The sequence below is a fragment of the Adiantum capillus-veneris genome, chromosome 5 (genome assembly GCF_014529385.1).
Source record: "Adiantum capillus-veneris isolate H3 chromosome 5, ASM1452938v2, whole genome shotgun sequence".
Taxonomy (NCBI): Eukaryota; Viridiplantae; Streptophyta; class Polypodiopsida; order Polypodiales; family Pteridaceae; genus Adiantum; species Adiantum capillus-veneris.
The window spans coordinates 96,675,433-96,689,360 of record NC_140935.1 but is presented as its reverse complement, the minus strand read 5'-3'; positions in this window follow the sequence as shown (position 1 = coordinate 96,689,360).

Below are 13,928 nucleotides of genomic sequence, written 5' to 3'. Positions count from 1 at the left end.
GATAAATTTATGATTTTTGGCATTCCATATATCCTACATATGATCTCAGATTTGAACATCAATTTTAGATCTATGATCCAAATACCAAGTTCTTTTCTTAGATATGCTACATGGCATGGTTTTACTCATGTGTAATTCTTCGTACTTGCTATTTTTACCTCATAAACTATATGCACAAGGAGATGCACTTGGAATTCTTGGTACTTTCTATTTTTACCTTATAAACTATATGCACAAGGATATGCTACATGATAGGGTTTTACTCATTTGGAATGCCTGGTACTTGCTATTTTGAACTCATAAACTATATGAACAAGGAGATGCACTTGAATAGTAAGCCTGGTGGTGGAAAAAAATGTGTTTCAAAAACATGCAAACAAACTTCACGGTGTTCTACATTGTTCCAATGCCTGTTACTTTCTACTTTCACCTCATAAACTATATGTGCAAGGAGATGCACTTAAATGGTAAGCCCGTTGGTGGAAAAAATGTGTTTTAAACATGCAAACAGACTTCACAGTGCTCTACATTGTGGAAGGTATGGAGACAATGTTTATAGAGCTTGGCATATTTTTGATGCATTCAACTTTCCTAAACCATCAATAGGCAAGTGAATAAGCTCCATGCAAAATGAAAAGCATAAATTTCAAGTGTGCAAACCATTTTTGATGTTTGATATTGTTTTTAAAAGAAAAAATGCAAAAAAACTTCAAACATGGCTTTGCATCTTGTTATTTGAGATGAAAAATTCACATACAAATTACCCTTGTGCCTATTGATGATATGGGCAGGCCATATGGAAAGTAGAAATCACAAATGGCAAGAGGGAAAGCTAATCCTAAATGTTGTTTGCATTTTTTCTCTTGAAATGCAAACAACCTTCAGAAATGACTTGCAATCTCTTGCCATTTTTGTGCTTGCTGCTTTGCATATGGCTTTCCCAAATGATCAATAGGCAAGTGGAAAGCACAAATTGCAGTGCGCAAGCTACTCCTGAATTCTCATTGTATTTTTTAAGCATGGATATCACCTTCTCTATTTTCAAGCTACACATTGGATTGGAAGCCAATGAAAAGTCTCCAATTGTATCAAGAGGCTATACGTGAGAGCTCGTGAACGAAATAAGTGGGACATTGGGGCCCAATCACACCGAGTCTAGGTAAATAGTTTTCATGCTCAATCCTCTTCCATATATTAGGGTGTGTGATACAAGAGCATCATATTGTTAATAGTGTTCAAAATGACAAGCTACTTTATCGGTGGTGTGGTTCTCTCCTGCAACAGACTAATACTAACAAGTTTTTTTTTCTAGTAAGCACACATAGTGCTTCTACTTGAAAAAAATAAAGTAGCTTGTCATTATGAACAATGCTACTAGTGTGCATGCTCTATTCTGCAAGGAAAGCTTGGCGTTGAAGCGTATCTCTTGCCGAGCCTAGCGTGATGGTGCAATGAGATCTCCAATGTGATGAAAAAGCCAAGATATGAGTCAAGATGAATCTCATGCTCTCTCTCTTTCTCTCTTACACACAGGCAATGGCAGCTTAAAACTTAGATTATGATAAAAGTTTTTTACAAAATGACCTAGGTACCCTATATACTAAGGCTACCATAGGTAAAGCCTAAAATATAGTTCAAGGGGTAAAATGGCTTTGTATGTTCAATCTGGAAGTGCCATTTCACCTCGGTTTTTCAACTAGACTAACTACTCATTACAAATGATTTTTTAAACCATAATTCACAGCATTTCATAACTCTCAAGAAATAAGACGTTTGTACAGAAATTCAGTTATGTCGTGTTGTTGACCACGGGTGTCAATGTCCGTGCGGTCTTTGTTGTCGTTCTTGCTTTTGTTTGCTCCATTGCTTGTACTTTTGTCAAAATGCAACAAGAACTATGATCCATGAAAATCATAATTGATGATGAACTTTATGTCCTTCACTTCTAAGCCCCAAGCTGCAACATCTATTGCTATCATTATAGGGCTATCACTAGATCTAGATTCAGAAAGAACCCAATCTTGTTTATCTTGACTCTTATCATCGTGGATAGATAAAGATCCATCCATCACTTTCTCATTCTTAGAAACAACTTCTACAATGTGTAGAATTGAATGATTGGCTTTCAGACCTTGTGAGCCAATGATAACTTTGTAAGGATTCTGTAGAAATGTTATGGCTAAACCTTTAACTTCTTTGGGCCAAGTTGACTCCAATACATAGTTTGTTTGTCAGACAAAATTTGGGAGATAATCTTTTGTTTCGAGATTCAACACCCATGTTTAACATTTGATCCTCCTCATCAAGGAAAAGATATGTAACCCTACTCTTCTTCCATTTGTGTTTGATCTTCTTTTGTTGGTGACCCCTTTGTTCCTGCATCAAGGTGATCAAAGTCACATTTGCCACTATTAGATTTTTTGTCCTATGTAAATCAGTATGTTGCCTCTACTTGATACATGGCTTAATCTTGATACATGACTTAAGTAAAGCATGACAAACCCCACTTAATTTCCCAAGTTAGTAACTTGCATCAAAAGGGTCTTATCCGACATCATTCACAATAGATGACAGTCTATGAGCTATCATGGTTAATTTGTCCCTACAGCTCATATAAATGATGTACAAGGTATGTAGGTGGCTATCATTGCTTCAGCTTTGAAAAACATTGTATCTTTGGCTAGGGGTTAGACTTCAAAAAAAAAAAACCTTATCTTGTACTCTCTATTCACAACCTCCTGACAAAGTTTGGATTGATTTGGACTTTTATTTGGCTTTACAAGCTAAATTTTTTTATTTTAGTCTTGAAAATGATTGGTGGGCATCTTTGACACCTTCTAGCTACCAAACATATGTAGAACCAATGATGAACAAAATTTGACTTGACACTTGGTTGTTCCTGCATACATCTATCACAATAGATGAGTGAATTGTCATTTCTGACCCTTTTGCTCTTGTCAGTATTGTTAGTCCCTTTTGTTTGTTAGGCTTCATTAAGGCCTGATAGCCAACTTTACAGTTGATGACTACTTTTGTTTAGTTGCATCACCAGCTTTCTATGTCTATGTAGGCCATCCCGGATTTTTATACCATTCTCAGTCATGTTTGGCCTCATGTTGTTGTTAAAGGTTGATCATCGTTCTTTTATTACCTCCTGCACTACCCATTGTGGATATGGATTTTGAGACATACTTCGTGAAGTGTCGTCATTTTCTTGGAACTTTTTCTCTTTGTACTACTCGGCATCTCTTCAGTGTGTTCTTCACATGGATTATGCATTTTTTATTTTTATTTTGGAAGGTCACAAAATTAATGAAATAAAACCAAAAATCGAGTCAACAAAAAGAAAAATCATTGAAACAAAATTTTAAATGCTATATACATTGTACACACGTCCCTAGGCGCTCCACTGCAAAGTAAGGAACAACATCATAGTCATCTTCATCACAAAACTTCATTCTTGGATCATCTTGAATAGCACACACGTCTAGAGTAATCAAGATGTGTTCCCATTCAAGTGGCTCTTATATTCAATGCCACAGGAAGTAACAATTGCTATTTTTTGCAATCCTAAGGACCTTTCCCTATGTCCATCTGCAAGTTTCCGTTTCATCCTGGTAGCCCTCACTGCTGGTTTTTCCCATTCAAGTGGCTCTTATATTCAATGCCACAGGAAGTAACAATTGCTATTTTTTGCAATCCTAAGGACCTTTCCCTATGTCCATCTGCAAGTTTCCGTTTCATCCTGGTAGCCCTCACTGCTGGTTTTTCCCATCTTTTCCAGATCTCTTTTGTTACAATGGAAACACCATCTCCACTGTCAAGGATTGCCATGGTTTTTACACCTTGGAATTCCACATGAATAGTGGTTTTCCCATATTCTCCCTCATAGTACTTTTCGAACTTTTTTAATGGAACTGACCAAGTATTTAGCTAAGGAATTTCAATCTCTTTAATCCCTTCCTTGATTTGAGTCATTGGTTTCTTTACACCAAATCTCTCTAGGCATTTTTCCACAGTAGCCCACATGTTTGGTCATGTTATGAGAAACTCAGCTAACGTTATTCTACAGTTAATTAGTGTTGTCGAAATGTGTACCAACCCTTTTGACTTGATGACCTTGTTGGAAGACAGTTTCTATGATGGGACTGGAATAACATATGACTTGGCCTAATACTCTCCCGTATAGGATGGTAGTGTTCTTAAAAAATGGGGTTGATTTTCCATACAGTGTACATATCCTTTGTCTCCCCAACACAATTCTACTTCTAGATTCATTTGAGATCCAGTTTCAAATTCCTCTATTGGTGGAAGAGACACTCCTCTTCCATCACCCGTTTGGTTTACTCATCTGCTTATGTCACTTGCTTCATTGGCCTCTCTGACGTCTTTCAACAATTTGTAAGACCATCTATTTCTTTACAACTCTCATGTATATCTAGGTCAAACCTCTCAAAAGAGTTATTTGTGGTAATCAACACTATCCTTGGATTGGATGTTGAGTCCTTGAGCTTTGGTCCATGCTGGTGATTGGAAATTGGCTCTTTTTTTTCTTGGCTTGCTGGGATTACTGGTGTAGGTGGGACACGGATCACACCCTCAAGTGGCTCATTTTGCTCCTGGCTTGGTGGGATTACTCATGTAGGTGGGACAAGGATCACACCCTCAAGTTTTCCAACTGGTGGTTCTAGTAAAGCTTGGGCTATTTGGATCATTTTTTGGCACATTTCAAGGCTTTCCTTTTTTGGTTCTGCATAGGGATATACCATCCACCTTTGTTCTTGGGTTTGGTTTTTTTTGGGTTGTGTTTCATAGGCTTATAAAAGGAAATCTAATGGCTCATTAAACTTATCTACCAATACTGATCCTCCCGTACTAGCACTTCTCATTTTCTCTTCTGTGGATGGTTCTTTGAAATGTTGAGTCGCCTCCATAAGAGAAGGTGAAACACTCTCCTCATGTTATCTTATCTTCTCTTTAGCTTGGGTAAGCTCCTTAGCTAGGCATTTCTGCTCTCATTCGCTATGTGCTTTCATCCTAGTCTTTCTAGCTTTCCAACCGTTCCGTTTGCTCTTGTTTTTTGACTAGGTGCCTTGGTCTTTGGTTCACTCATCTCTAGACTCGCATCAATTTTTTTTTTCTCTATCTCTTTCTTCTCCTCAGCTTCCTTCTGAGATTGCGCTCTCGTAACTACTTGAACATGTACAACCTTTTCGTTTACTGAGACATTTGTTGTGAGCTTGCGAAATTGGTTTGGGTTTTTTGGAGAGTTGGGGATCAAGTAAATGACACCACAATGAAGACAATAGGAATTTACTTGTGTGATCTCCATCTAAGGAAATTGTTTGAACAAGTGGTTTTCACGGATTTCGTGACAATTTATCTATGGTTGAGGAGATTCTTCTTGCAACTCTTCTTGGCTGTAAAGAGGCTTTGGCCTAGCTAAGCCTCTTTTAACAATGAACCACATTGTCCTTTCATCCATCTCATACCTTGTTTCTTCAGGTCAAAACATAGGAGGTAGAGGTTGTAATGACCTCACCATTCCATGTGTTTCTCTCATCTTCTGTTGCTTCGAAGGGCCTTACCCACTTTGGTTGTTATGATACATTGTAGCTGGTACTAGTGCTTGTTTATTAGATGCTTCCATCATCAGCATGTATCTAATGTCTACATGCATTCTAGCACCTGTCAGTGTAGGTTGTTGTCCTAAGACAGACTATGGCCTTGAAACTCCTACTAGACCTGGTGCATTCCCCATAGCCTATCTAGGTGGAGGAGGTGCTACTAGATTAAGTTGTACATACCTTTCCCTATCATATTCCATGCTATAGTAACACTCTTCTCTCCTCTGGTTTGTCCATTTTCTCTCAATTTTGAACCACTTAAGCTCCCTCGGATTAGAATTTACAAGAAAAGATAACCTCTTGACCATTTTGTTGTTAAATTTTCTTGATCGATAGGTGTCGCTGGTTTTGCAATGGACTTACTTATTGGTGGATCATTGTGCTAAGAGGATGTGTCATCCTCCTAACTCTTACAATCAATTTTTTTATTCCTCACAGTTATCTACCAGATAAAGAGCTTCTTCGATCATTTTGTTGAATGTCAAGCTCCTTATCATATGCAGATCCTTTTGAAGACCCACATGTCTCAATCCTTGAATAAAGATCAACATTAATCGTACTTGTTTAGGTAGTTTTTCTCTCAAACAGAACTTGATGTATCTCTTGAGCCATAATGCCACTTTGCGTACTAATTCACTCTCTTTTCGCTTGAATCTATGGATTTGCAAGACCGTATTGTGAGCTATGCCTTTCTATGAGAATTATTTGATGAATTCCTCAAACAGCTCGTATAGAGTCTCAAAATCACATCTCTCCACTGATTCAAACCATGTAGTTGTGCCATCTTCCAAAGTTAGTCCAAATCCCGCAAATTGTTTCTACTTTAATTACTCTTCTGAAAGCTGCTACGTGATCTCTCGGATCTTTATCGTCAAATTCCTATTTAACCATTTTTGGACTTGGGATGGTCTAATGCGTCAATTGTCTACAAGTCTAATGATAGACTCTCCCAATTCTGCTCTCACTTCGCGCCTTCTACTATTCCTACGTTCTTCTTTAAATGGATTAGTCGTTCTGTTGGAGATTGTTCCATTAGGGAGACTCCCTTGAGGAGGCATGTATATCATGTCTATGATCACTTCATCTCTAGAAGGGAATCCAGGTGGCTCCCCTTTTGGAGTTCTTGTGTTTGGTGGAGGTATCTATGGTCCTTCATTGACAAAATATCCACCTATGTCTAATGCAGTCCATGGGTTTGTGCTTTGTAGATCTCTGTATTCTTCTCCATACTCATCAACAACTATAGACTTCCATTGATAATTGACTTTGTATGTATAGACATATGAGATCTTGTAATCCGTTAGCTCTTTTGAGTATGGCTCTAAGCACCTATATAGGTTTATGTCACTGTCGTCAACGTATCTATACAATCCTTCACTCTCATGACTTGTTATCCAAACTCTATCAACAAAATTTGTCTTTATTATTTGCAAGTTTGGAAGATCCATTATGGGCGGATGCTCCTCTATCGCTTGGATTCTGAATCTTGTATAAGCTGAGTTTGACTCTAAAGAGAACATGATCTTTGGGCTTAACAACTCTAGCTTGATGTCAAAAAACTTGGACTAATGTGTTTAAGTGCTTTGGTTAGGAAAAGTTGAATCCATGTCCAAAACTGCGAACGTTTTCTCACAATTCTCTCAAATTGTCGGTTTTAGACAACCCTAACTTTTAAATGAATATTGAGGCCTTAAACGACGTTTTCTTTTTATGTTGAATAACAATGAATGTCCCGTAGGGTCTTTGATTTTTGTTTAGGGGCTACACTGAATGTTGTATGTTTTGATGTGAGGTTTTGTTGCATCTCTTGTGTGAACAACCCCTTCCACCTCATGTGTCAATAACCCATGTGAAGAACCTCTTAGAACCCTTGTGAAAATCACAACCACTGCTTTTGTACATAGGCAGCCACATTTTGTGCTCATGTGTCAAAAGGATGTCTCTTTTGTACAAGCCTACATAGAGGCACATTCTGCTGAATAAATGTAAGTCTATCAATTGCAACTATACTCTATATAATATTGTGCAATAGTTTCTCTCTCAAGCTTTACACTAACCTCTCCAAATCATGCCATTAGCATGAATGGAACACTATCCACCCACCTTAACCCTACAACTGGTATTAGAGCATGGCTTAGAGCTAGATTAGCATTTTGTAATCTAATTAAATCCTAGGCATTCCCTGCTATGCTATACTTTGTGGGTCTCCTTCTGGCTCATAAAATTAAATTAGATGCTTTGCATTTTCATGTAGATCCGCTATAATCTATTTTCTAATTTATTTTGTCTTGGAAAAGTTCATGGCTAAATGCCTAGAGCCACTACCCTTACATGAGTGATTGCAATAGGTCTTGGGCTCAATAAGACGCATTATAACCTAGTCTTGCTTTATGCACTAATTGATTGTTGCAATAATTGAGCTCCTACTGGTTCAATTCTTGGCATTATATAGTTAATGTCAATTAAGCTCTACTCTAATTTTGTATGGTTTTTCTTGATTTTATTGTAGAAACTAAGAGATGCATTTTGATTTTCAATTGTGTGCTTTGATTGTCCTTTGTGAGAGCTTTTAGTAGACTACTCAACCTCCGACTTTGGATGAGATTAGAAGTTCTTATCATCAATTCTGCTAACCATATGTGTATGTGTGTGTGTGTGTGTGTGTATGTGGACAAAACAAAGTGTGAACCACGTATTAAATAGGCCAGCTTTTCAGCTTTTCAATTGTGGTCAAAGGGGGAAACTGGTGGACCTCAGTGGCATTAACAAAGTCAATTTTTTTCCTAATTTCGGGTCCGAACGGACCAAATAGACCTTGTCTGATATTTTATCTCATCCGACCACCTCCAACCGATGGTGCCCCGTCCACTGACAGTCGAAACGTTTCCCCACTGCGCGTTCCCCGTCTGCCTGCTTTCAATCGGTGCCCACTGTGAAGTGACCACCCGACTTCAGTGCTTTGCCAACTGAGCGTCTGCCCTCACCCATTGGGGTTGTGTCCCACACACCAAAAGGCCCACAAGGCGCCCTCAAGCCCAAGAACCCATGTTATCCCTCAAAGTTGTCAAGCCTCCTAAAGACCCTGTGTCACTATCTATGGAGCTCTATTGAGCTCACCATAATCTTAAAAAGGAAAATCTTTAGGTCTAAATCTCTCTAACCTTGATCCATATTAAAAATTTGTGAAGAGGTACTCCATGCCCCTTCCACCTCATGTGTGAATAACTTGTGTGAAGAAACTCTTACAACCCTTGTGAAAAGCACAACCACTTGTATTTGTGCAGAGGCAACCACATTTTGTGGTCATGTGTCAAAAGACTATCTCTTTTGTATAAGCCTACATAGAGGCAAATTCTGCTGAATAAATGTAAGTCTATCAATCACAATTATACTCACTATTATATTGTGCAATAGTTTCTCTCTCAAGATTTACACTAACGTCTCCAAAGCATGCCATTAGCATGAATGGCACACTAATCCACCCACCTTAACCCTACATTGTAGAGCTACTGTGGATTTTTTTTTTGATAAAAAACATTTCTTAATCCTATATCGGATGCTCAAGAGATGGGAAAAACAATCAATCTATGCTTGGATACTTCATACATGTAGGTTGTCTATTGGCTCAAAATTGCTCCAAAATTCAACTATAGACTCCCCTTGATATACTCTAACCACTCCAAGTCTCAATTTGTGATTCTGCAATTTTAGTCAGGTCTATCACTCGTTTTTTTGTTTGGTTGTCTACAAATTCCCGGGAAGATTTACTAAGCCAAAAGTGATCTAAATTAAATGTAACTTGGCCTCTAGGCTTATTTTTGTGATGGCAAACACTTTTATGAGCTCATATGCAAGTTTTGACTTATCAAATTTGGCTTTTGATACATCATACATGTATGATTTCTTTTGTGGCAAAATGAAGTGAGTCTTTTGGCACTGTTTAGCTCAAATGAGCTCCAAATGCAATGAAACTTTGGCTAGGGACTTCTTTTATGCTCTATGATACTAGGGTACTCAAATGTCTGATTTCACCTATATCTGGCCTCTAAGACATCATATGTGTATGATGTCGTTTTGCTTGGATTTCACTTATACTTCTTCTCAAGGTACTCCTTGATGCATACAACAAGAATATGCGATCACAACAATTTTTGGATGTCAAAATTGCTCAAAATCACACTTTTTCACCTTTACCTTCTTGTATTTGCAAAAATCTCCTTAAATGCAACAGCCTGTGTCCAAATGAGATGCAAATTTGCAAGCAAGCTTAACACATATTTCCCAACCCTCTATGTGCTCAAAAGTGCAATTGGTATGTCATACGCGTAGGATATCTATGTCTTTAGAATTGGGCCAAACTTGGTCTGTAAGCTTGTTTTGTTGTGCTTAACACCTTGGTAAGCTCAAAATTTTATTTTGGTTCGAATTCCTAAAAGTGCTCTTTAGACATCATACAGTATGATGTTTAACTAGTGAGTTTGAAGTGAATTTCACTCCAGAGGTTCCTCACTACTACACTGGCAACTCACAACAAGTCTCAAAATTGGATCTGACCACTTGTTGTGCAAGTTATGATCATTTCAAGAAATCACTTGCCTAGATCCATCAGTGCTCTTTGTAAGCCCAAAAATGCCTTAAATTTAATGACATTTGGCCTATATGCTTCCTAAATGCTCTAGATCACAAGGGTGCACTCATTTGTAACTTTTGACCTCAGATGTGGCCTTTAAGACATCATACACGTATGATGTCCAAGTGGTCAGAATTTAGTTCTATTTCTACCACAGGTGCCCTTGATGTGTAAAACAAGAAAATGTGCTCACAACAAATTTTGGAACTAAAAAATGCACAAAATCATCACTTTTGAGAGGGAAATCCCTAGAAAGAGTAAAATCTCCCCAGTTTTTAATCTATAAGCCCAAATGATATGAAATTTGGTGTATGTGCTCGACACAGCATGAAAAAGATGGGTATAATGTCAAAAGTTCAAATTTGTTGCCAGAATCACCCTTCATACATCATACATGTATGATGTCTGTTGATGAATTTTTGGATAGAATTCATTCACAAGAATCCTCAAGTCTTCTACATTGGTTTTCAAGGTTTTCTACCAATTTTCATGCAAAAATGTGCTCAAGATAACAAGTTTCTTTTTTTTCTGTTTTAGACACTCCGTATTTTGTCTTTTGGGTGTCAAGAGTTGGACACACATTAACATGCTCTCACCGATAATACTTTTAGTGGCTCGTAGGATTCTTGTCCGTATTATGCCTTACATGAGCCTTGAAAAACTTTAGCAAGACCCAAACATTTTTCTTAAAGGCTAAGGCTCTTTTGTGCTTATTAGCAGCAGACCTTTTTGCCTTTTCTGTGAGATGGATAAAGCCTTTTTAATCTTTGGAAAATACTGGTCATTCTAGGATCTTTGTCCGACACTATGGATGTTGGAAATCCACCATGGTACTTGAAAATTTGAGATCTAAAGAGGGTTGTCGTTTGATGTTCCTTAATATTCTTTTTGACAAGCATAGAGTGTGTTTTCTTGCTAAGCATCTCGTCTAAAACAATCCAAGTTGCTTCCCTCGATCAAATTTCAATTTTTGGTATGCCACACATTTCTCTTGTATGTTTAATTTTCATGGTAGACCAATAGAAATGCATTTCTACTCCTCGGAGAGTAGATTATGGAATCCTTCTGTGCCCCGCATAATGAGAAGCATGGGATTCATATGTGACTTTGTTTTTGTAAGGGTGAGCTTGCCATTTGGAAGATAACCATCCTCCAAGGCAAATGGTTCTTTTTTTTTCTTCCCTAATGCAAAGGCTGTAATTATGTACTTAAAGTCTCGGTTAGTAGCATACTCATTTATCATAAAAGATAGATCATTGTGAGTTTCTATAGACATCCCATTTAACCTTGGCCATAGAGAAAGTGTATCGACCATTTGATTGTGCTTTCCACCAATGTGAGCAATATGATATTTAAATTGCGGAAGAAAATTTTCCTATCTCATTTGTTTGTCGAAATTTGCATCATGAAGATCTTGAGGCTTTGTGAGCCATTTGTAGGATGAATGGAGCCCCCCAAGAGATAGTGTTTCCATGTGTCTAGGGCATGTAGAATAGCTAAAAGATCTTTTTCATATATTCCAAGACCCGTTCATTCGCACAGTGAGCCTTTGGCTCTCATATGCTCCGGCATTCTCTTATTGAAGCAAAACTACTCCAAGGCAATGACCACAAGCATCACATTGGACCTCAAATGGCTTTGAGAAATCCGGAAGCATGAGGACTGGTTGAGAGGTAAGCTTCTCTTTGAGCTTGTCAAAAGAATTTTTTTCTTTAGCAGTACATGAGTACTTAATGTACTTCTTTGTTAAGTCATGCACTGGTCCTGTTATTTGAAAGAATTTTTCTATGAAGCATCTATAGAATTCACACATACCACTAAAGCTTCTTATCTCATGTAGACTCCTTGGATTGGGCCATGCTTTTATTATCTCCAATTTTGATGGTTCCATACGGATACCATCTTGAGAGATAATGTGACCTAAATATAGAATCTCTTGTAGGGAAAATTCACTTTTCTTTTGATTAATGAAAAGCTTATTCTCTCTCACAACTTGAAAGATTACCTAGAGGTGTCACTTGTACTCCTCAAGAGAATTTGAGTGGCCTCAAGATTTTTTTCCATCGTGAGTTTCAATGCGCTGAAGCATTTGTGAAGCCAAAACTTGTAGCTTATCAGATAGATCTTCTACCTGCGGCACATATGACCAAGAGGGAGAAATTCAAAGTCCTTATAGGGGCCATTTGAGAGTCCAAAATTTCCCTAATGACAATATTTGTGTTCTTTGTGACCTTGGTGATGCTATGAATATGTAAATCTTCATGCATCACGAGCACAACATAGACTTTGCAAAAAACATTAACTATTCCAAGGCCTCAAATACCTTCAAAGGTGGAGAGAGCTAGAAGGGAATGAGGATAGGGAAGAGGAAGAAGATGTTGGAATTACGGTTGCAGAGAAACACACACAGCTTGGAGAAGACGAAGGAAGCTCAAGGCGCACAATAGAGAGTATGTTACTTAGTGTGCAATGGAAAGATAGATAGCCCTAGAGTGATGGACGTATATACAATGCACGGGGGAAAAAACCTCCTAAAGAGGGAAAAAATGCTCCGGCGGTCCTAGTGTGTTCACACACATCACTACCACATGTATATGGTAACAAATCCCCCCTGGAGTGATGCGGTGAACGAGATCTGGCACATGAGTAAAGGGAAGTGCCATGCCCTGAGGACAGGATCAGTCCACAAAGGGGAGTAAGCCCAAAGCTTTGCGGAAAGCTTCAAGCTTCTCACGAGACAATGCCTTTGTGAAAAGATCTGCAAGGTTGTCCTGTGTTGGCACATAAGCCAAGCTGATCTCTCCTGTTGAGAGCCTCTCCCTGACATAGTGGTAATGCACCTCAATGTGCTTTGTGCGAGCATGAAAAACTGGGTTCCTCGCAACTGCCAATGCGCTTTGACTGTCAGTGTAGATAGTTTTGGCAGTGTCCTGTCCAACACCCAAGTCAGCCATAAGGCGTCTAAGCCATACACACTCAACCGTAGCTGTGAAGACTGCCCTGTACTCAGCCTCACAACTCGAAGTGGCCACAGTAGGTTGCTTCTTCCTCAACCATCATATACATGAACTGCCAAGCATGAAACAAAAACCACTTGTGGACACTCGCGTGTCAAAACAACCAGCCCAATCTGAGTCCGAAAAAGCATGTAAGTCTGGCGGCAATGATCCCCCCTCGGGATAAAACAAGCCAAGATGTAAAGTGCCACTAAGGTAGCGGAAAATCCTCTTGACAGCCTGCCAATGCTTAGACCCTGGGCTATGCATAAATCTGCTGACCTACGAGACTGCAAACTGAATATCTGGCCTCGTGTTGCATACATGAATGAGGCAGCCAACAGCAGTTTGGTAAAGAGTGACATCAGCAGGATCGCCAGCATCATGTAGACTCAGCTTCAAACCTGTTTCCATGGGAGTGGCAATAGGTTTGCAATCCTCAAGTCCAAACTTACATAGCAATGTCTCTATGTAACTTTTCTGACACAAGGCAATACCACCATCACACTGCTTAAACTGTATACCCAAGTAATAATGCAACAGCCCCAAATCTTTCATCTTGAAAGTAGCATTCAAATCAGCCTTAAATTCAGCAATATGTCCCTCATTTGGTCCAGTGATCAGCAAATCATCAACACATAAAGAACCACAATGAGAAATACATCATCCTCACGC